Source organism: Bidens hawaiensis, unplaced genomic scaffold (assembly GCF_021521415.1).
Source record: "Bidens hawaiensis isolate Kalapana, Puna unplaced genomic scaffold, B.hawaiensis_p1.1 tig00080348_1, whole genome shotgun sequence".
In the NCBI taxonomy this organism is placed as follows: domain Eukaryota; kingdom Viridiplantae; phylum Streptophyta; class Magnoliopsida; order Asterales; family Asteraceae; genus Bidens; species Bidens hawaiensis.
In genome coordinates, this window is record NW_027503682.1 from 1 (window position 1) to 6,103 (window position 6,103).

Consider the following 6,103-nt stretch of genomic DNA (forward strand, 5'->3'; position numbering starts at 1 on the left):
TAACGGATAGTTTAACGACTAGTTTCTAACAGATAGTTTAACGGCTAGTTTCTAACGGATAGTTTAACGGCTAGTTTCTAACGACTAGTTTTTTAACGGCTAGTTTATAACGACTAGTTTCACTATATATACCTATCTAGACCAGCCATTTTCACACACACATCCCTTTACCTTAAACACTTCTATCTACAATTCAAAATGAGTTCAAATGATGAACAAGTCCCACAAAACATTCCGATGATGTTGATTCAATACTTTCAACATCTCATTTCCAATGATGTTGAAGAATTAGCAATGCAGCTGTTTGAGCTTGATGCTCAAGATGCGGCTGATTCACAAGAAGGAAGTTCTTCTAGGCGGAAGGGCAAACGAAAATACATAAATAGAGGCCGAAAGGATGGAGATGCCCGTTTGTGGAACGATTACTTTGCTCCAGAGCCGGTATTCAATGAAAGCTTCTTTAGACGAAGGTTTCGGATGAGCATACGTCTTTTTAATCACATTGTTAAGGAAATCTCTAAACCAGGTAGCTGTCAACATTTTAAGTATTTCACACAAAGATACAATGCTGTTGGTGTAAAAGGTCTTTCACCAATACAAAAATGTACAAGTGCATTCGTCAGTTGGCATATGGTGCATCAACTGACCAATGTGATGAGTACATACGCATTGGTGAAAGCACTTCCATTGAATGTCTACACAAGTTCTGTAGGTCTATTGTTGAGGTTTTTGGACCACGATATCTTAGAAGGCCCAACCAAGATGACATTCAACGATTGCTAAAATTGCATTCTGAAAAACATGGGTTTGTTGGAATGCTTGGAAGCATAGATTGCATGCATTGGGCTTGGAGAAAACCGCCCAACAGCTTGGAAAGGACAATACTCTCGAGGTGATCATGGTCATCCAACCATTATGCTGGAGGCTGTAGCATCACACGACCTTTGGATTTGGCATGCATTCTTTGGAGTGGCAGGTTCAAACAATGATATCAATGTTCTTAATCAATCACCAGTATTCAATCAACTCTTAGAAGGGAATGCACCACAGTGCAACTTTATTGTGAATGGGAATGAGTACACGCAAGGATACTATCTTGCAGATGGCATTTACCCAGAATGGTCAACACTGGTAAAGAGTTTCGTTTATCCGCCAAACAATAATCTTAAAATGCAATACTTTAAGCGACGACAGGAGTCTTGTAGAAAGGATGTTGAAAGAGCGTTTGGTGTCCTCCAATCAAGGTGGGCAATAATACGAGGCCCTGGAAAATCTACAAGCATACCAGTGTTAGGTGATATAATGCATGCATGTATCATTCTACATAATATGATTGTAGAAGATGAAGGTCATATGATAACTGATTGGTCCCGTAAAGAACATGAGCCTGTAACGATTCCGACGAAACCCGGTATACCCTAACCGGTAGACAATAGTTACGTCATATTTAATGTCGGATACATGAATTACCATAGTAATTATACGAGAATACAGGGTTCACTGTATGGATTGTACGTGAATATATAATTCATCGTATTTAATATGCGATCAATCGATCGATAGTTATTGAAACCCGAACGAATCTAGGGTTCAATTATAGACGAGATATATGATATGTAGTGATTTTACGAAGCATTAATGCTTCGGGATAAGTAAAGTACGGCACAGAAAAAGAATTTCGATTTAATGTACGTCGGTACGTTAAACGAAACCTTTAATACCAAACCGAGCAAGAGATGATCGATCAAGCCGAAAAAGATGCGAGATAACTAATGATATGATGTTTTAAGTTAATAAATGTCATGGTTTAAGTTTTTAAAGTTTTTAAATCGGTTTTATATAAATTTCATTTTTAAGCCGAAAAAACGACCGTTTTTAGCCTCGTTTTAAGCCGAATTAGACATTTAACCGAAAAACGAACTGAACCAGATTATCCAAAACATTATCCGGATTGCGGAAATCCAAATGTGTGGCTAGTATTGGAGAGGTGGGTCCCACCCCACCCCTCCTTAGTTCCGATCGGCCAAGGGGTCTTCCCCATTCTCTCATTTCTTTTTTTCTACATCAAATTCTCCACAATCTTCAACTCTCTCAAGATCATAAACTCAAAACCGATATTTGGAGCAAGAAAACCGAGGTAAAAACCGAGTTAATCACGTTTCCATCTTCGTTTCTTGAGTTTGTTTGCAAGAAAATGAGGTTTCAAAGATGAAAACCGATTCTTGCATGATCAAGTGATTACACGGGTTATACAAGGGATCTTGGTCCAAGAAAGGAGTTAAACGAATCAAAAACGAATTTTTACGGTTAAATCTTTGTTTTTGGAATCATAACCGAAACCATGAAAGAAATGGCTTGATCGTGAGTGTAACTTGCTTGGTATTGTGGTATGTTGTTTGTAGGTTCTGTATTTAGTGGTAGATAAGGCGGAAAGACGAGTTTGTAGCTTGTAGTGGCGGAAAACGAAAGGTATATTCGGTTATGTTCGGTTTTGGGATATTTGGACAGATTGTGATACGTGTAGAGTAGGTCATGAAATTTTACAGAGGTGTTAGATACATGAAAATATGAGTTCTGTGAATTTTTGGTAATTTTTGGATAAAGGATGAATATTTGGTGAATTTAATGCTCGGTTTTGGCCAAAAATGGTGAAAAATAGTTAAATGTCATGAAAAATTCTAGAAACTTCCAGATAGGTTTTTAATAACATGTATAAGTCACACACAAAATTTGAGGTCAGTTGGAGAAGTCTAAGTAGGCTTTTCGGGTAAACGAGTTCTAGGGTTTTCTAGCTCGGTTTTGGTGAAAATGGCATGTAAAAGAAGATTTTGGTTCTGGAAAAATTACAGGGCACTATGTGGATGGCAGGGGACATCCAGGAGTAATTTGGGATTTTTCTAAGATTGTTTGGTATTTACGACATATTTAGTGTTTAAATGGTGTTTAAAAATAGATAAATAAATTTTAAATATAGAAATTAATTCTGAAATATCTTTATAAAATTACCCACTGTCAAAACGTCATTTGTGCAAAATTTCAAGATCCGAGATTAACGGATAATTATTTGTGCAGTAACAAACTTTTAAAGCTTAAAACGAGTAAACCGGTAAAGCTCGCTTAAACGAGCTGACTGGTGTATAAAAACCCTAAAAATGAACTATTTTCATATAATTGAGTTAAACAAGTAAAAATGAATCATCCGAAAATAATTCGGATGATTTGGGCATTTTTAACCAATTTGACAGTTTCCGGTACGCTAAAGATGGAAACGGGTCCCGCGGCCAATCGGGGCGTCTAAACCGAGCTATAATTTCACATCTCTAATTAAATTATCAGTCAACAACTACCTTCGGGTCGTGTGTGACAAAACTCATTTTTGAAACGTAAAAACGGATAACCGTGCTAGGCACGCAAAACGGGAAAAACGACTAATAATGATTTTGACCAGTGAACTCTAAACGATATCACAATCTGAGTCCGGAGAAGTGTTTCTGGGTTAACATTGCCCCTAGAACGGGTACAGTGCTGGGTTAACAGTGTCCCCAGATGTACCGGTTAACTTGGTTAAAGTTATATTAATAATGAGTGTATAGTAACGATCGTAGGGATCATATTACAGATTGGACGTGTTAACTGATAATGATTGTTGTTACCTGCTTGCATGTGCTAAGGTGAGTTTCACGAGCCCCTTTTTCTGAATTGTTTTCAAATATTTTCCCGGGGCGGAAGCATGTTACTATTGAAATGTTTAAATACATACTGAACGCATGGATTTGCGTGTATTTATAAATATTTGATTGTACGGTAATCGTACGGAATGGGTACATTACTGGGTTAACTGTGTCCCCAGATGTCTTTGGAAGTGTTTCTGGGTTAACTGTGTCCCCAGATGTCTTTGGAAGTGTTACTGGGTTAACTGTGTCCCCAGATGTCTTTGGAAGTGTTTCTGGGTTAACGTTGCCCCCAGAATGAGTACAGTACTGGGTTAACAGTGTCCCCAGATAATATTATATTATGATATGGATTTATCATGGTTTACTCAAATTGTGAAACTCACCAACTATTCGTAGTTGACCCGTTTTCTCACATGCTTTTCAGGTACAACTAAGATGAAGTGATTGCTTACGTGCTAAGTGCTTGATGTGTGTAAGATTTGCGTGCGGAATGTTAGGATACATTATAATAAATAGAATTATGTATCGTATTGTATGATGTGTGTATCACCTAGACGGTAATGAAATACAAGATAATGTATTTTGAAGTATATTAATGCATTCAATTTTCTTTGTAAACAATGTGGTTGATATCAGAGGCGTCTGTTGCATTCCGATTACGTTTCCGCTGCGGTATCGGGGTGTTACAGAACTTGGTATCAGAGCCATTGGTTATAAGGAATTAGGATGTCTTTAAAAGATACCTAAAATATAACCAGTAGCTCAAGTATTATAGGATCTGAATATCAACTAATAATTTATAGTGACGAGAGCTGGATGAACTTGGATGGACAAGTGAGTTATTATGGTCCGGAACATAATAACAGACTTGTCCGCACGAGGGAATTCAGGGGAAGTCACGGGGTACATTAATAGGTAAAAATGGCAACATATGTATAAAGTATATAGTATTATTTATACGTGCTAATGTGTGTATATATATATATGTACATATCTTGTGGGTACATTTATTGAGAAATGGGACCCGGATAAGGAACCGGGGAAGGAAATAATAAAAAGTACCGAGGATGCTGAAATTTCTAAAGCATCGGTTGATGATAAGTCTGACTTATCGGGTCATAGTTATGATAGTACCAAATTAGATCTCCCGTTTGACATTAACCAGAAATATCTAGTAACCGTCACTCCCAACCAAAATTGATAAATCCCTTACCCTACCAATACCGGTACCGTATATTCTAATAACCCCAGATGTTCACCCGAACCGTCGACCCTCACGTACGGACGGACCCGTACCTGAACCCATTCTTATTCCATTAAGGTAAAGGGGTAAATAAATAAATAAAATAAAATAAAATAATAATAATAATAATAGTAAATTTGATAATAAATGAGCAGATAAAAATAATATATAGAAATATATATATGTATTTCTCACTCTCAAACATATGAGTCATACCACATTCAGATCGAGAATCACCGATTTTAGCGAACCTAGAACGCCGAGGACATTGACTGAGCAAGTGATAGAGTTTCCCATGATAGTAATTAATAATATTTGAAGGCAACCCATGTTGCACGATTACCTTGAACCTTGCAGCTCCCTATGCTATCCTTACATCCGTTAGATGCCTATACCCATGTATACTCGAATAGAATGATTACCCATACACAAAGAGGTGTTGGAATCATTATAGCATAGTTGGTCGTTTGTTCGTAGGTGGTATACCGTGTATGCCGGGTATACAAACAGACACGGATATTATAACTCCGTGGTACGTAATCGTTTGGTGCTCACGGTGAGCATGTATCGGTTATGCTGACGTGCAGAAGGATATTGAAATCAAGCATATTAAACATTAATCTTTGTTGAGAAAGATCTATATGTCAGTTGGTGACAAGGGTTATGAAACATATTTAAACGTTAACCGACGTCAGGATAAATCCGTATGTTATTATATTATGGGACATATATATATACTAGATACGGGTATGTGTAATTTGTATGATAATATTTGGTGTGTATGTGTACCTGCTGTTATGATTGAACTGGTAACGAGTTATTCGGTGAGATTAGTATTGATTACTGCGTACAGGATGAGTACGGCAGAATGACATAAAAAAAAGAGTAACTCCAATGATGGAGATTGATATGATTCAATGAATTGCTCAAAGATAGCAGATGATGATACCGAATGTCGTATCACAGATCACTGCTAGTGTTGATGCAAATGTGATCGCAGAATTATAGATCGATCAATCACATGAATATGAATATTTCAATTCTTAGTGGTATTACTAAGAGTGATAATGTCCCACCGAATGCTATTATGACTACAAGTATTAGTTATAAACTAAACATGAATAGTATTCGTAATGAATTAGATCCGGTATGAAGGATATGTTTGTTGGTTGTGTTAAGGAAATTA

At 36.9% G+C, this 6,103-nt stretch overlaps 1 pseudogene; it reads left to right on the plus strand.

The window, feature by feature from the left end:
* The first annotated feature begins 157 nt into the window (after positions 1–157).
* On the plus strand, positions 158–1,422 carry LOC143607211 (protein ANTAGONIST OF LIKE HETEROCHROMATIN PROTEIN 1-like; annotated as a pseudogene).
* The last annotated feature ends 4,681 nt before the right edge of the window (positions 1,423–6,103 follow it).